The sequence below is a fragment of the Gossypium hirsutum genome, chromosome A13 (assembly GCF_007990345.1).
Source record: "Gossypium hirsutum isolate 1008001.06 chromosome A13, Gossypium_hirsutum_v2.1, whole genome shotgun sequence".
NCBI classification, from domain to species: domain Eukaryota; kingdom Viridiplantae; phylum Streptophyta; class Magnoliopsida; order Malvales; family Malvaceae; genus Gossypium; species Gossypium hirsutum.
This window is the reverse complement of record NC_053436.1, coordinates 11044566-11045474: the sequence shown is the minus strand read 5'-3', so window position 1 is coordinate 11045474 and position 909 is coordinate 11044566. Positions and strand designations below refer to the sequence as shown.

At 39.4% G+C, this 909-nt stretch overlaps 1 non-coding gene across 1 annotated transcript; it reads left to right on the top strand.

Annotated features, from left to right (window-relative positions):
• Nucleotides 1-567: 567 nt before the first annotated feature.
• Nucleotides 568-673, top strand: LOC121213124 (small nucleolar RNA R71). The gene has a single exon (XR_005908492.1). It is a non-coding gene; the product is annotated as a small nucleolar RNA R71 (small nucleolar RNA).
• Nucleotides 674-909: the final 236 nt, after the last annotated feature.

Sequence of the window (909 nt, the reverse complement as noted above, 5' to 3'; positions counted from 1 at the left end):
AGATGAATTTTGTTAGCATCTCCTCAAGGTTCGGATTCTTTTCCTGCTCATAAGGTGGTTGTTGAAAACTTGAGGGATATTGTGGCCTTTGATTTCCTTGGCCACCCCACGAGAAGTTGGGATGGTTCCTCCAACCTGCATTATAAGTGTTATTGTATGGGTTATTTTGAGGTCTAGAATTATTATTACCCATATATTGAACTTGTTCCTCCTTGGTGCTAGGGTTGAAGGATTGATATTCTGTGTGTACTCCTCCTCCATTTGAATTGCACCTCATCACTAGATGTACCTGAGTAGAACCATACAAACTGTCAAGCTTTTTATTTAATAGTTCTACCTGGTTAGATAGGATAGTAACTGCGTCAAGGCTTAAAACATCGGCTGCTTTTTGTCGGCTTTCTTCTCATGACTTCCCACTAATAGTTATTCAGTGACATCTCTTCAATAAATTCATAAGCCTCTTCAGGTGTTTTTTTGTTTAAAGTTCCACTGGCAGCTGCGTCGATGAATTGTCTTGTTGAAGGGTTCACACCATTGTAAAAAGTCTGAACCTGTAGCCATAGAGGTAAACCATGGTGAGGGCACCTTCTTAATAGGTCATTGTATCTTTCCCATGCATCATACAGGGTTCTAGATCCATCTACACAAAAAAAGAGATACCATTCCTTAGTTTAGCCGTTTTAGTCGGCGGAAAGTATTTTAGTAAAAAATTTTCAGTCATTTGTTCCCAAGTTGTGATTGACCCTCGTGGTAACGAGTTCAACCATTGTTTAGCTTTGTTCCTCAATAAGAATGGAAACAACCGAAGGCGTATGGCATCGACAGAAATGCCATTGATTTTAAAGGTGACGCAGAATTCCAAAAAATTTACCAAATGAGTGTTTGGATCTTCATCCTGCAAACCATCAA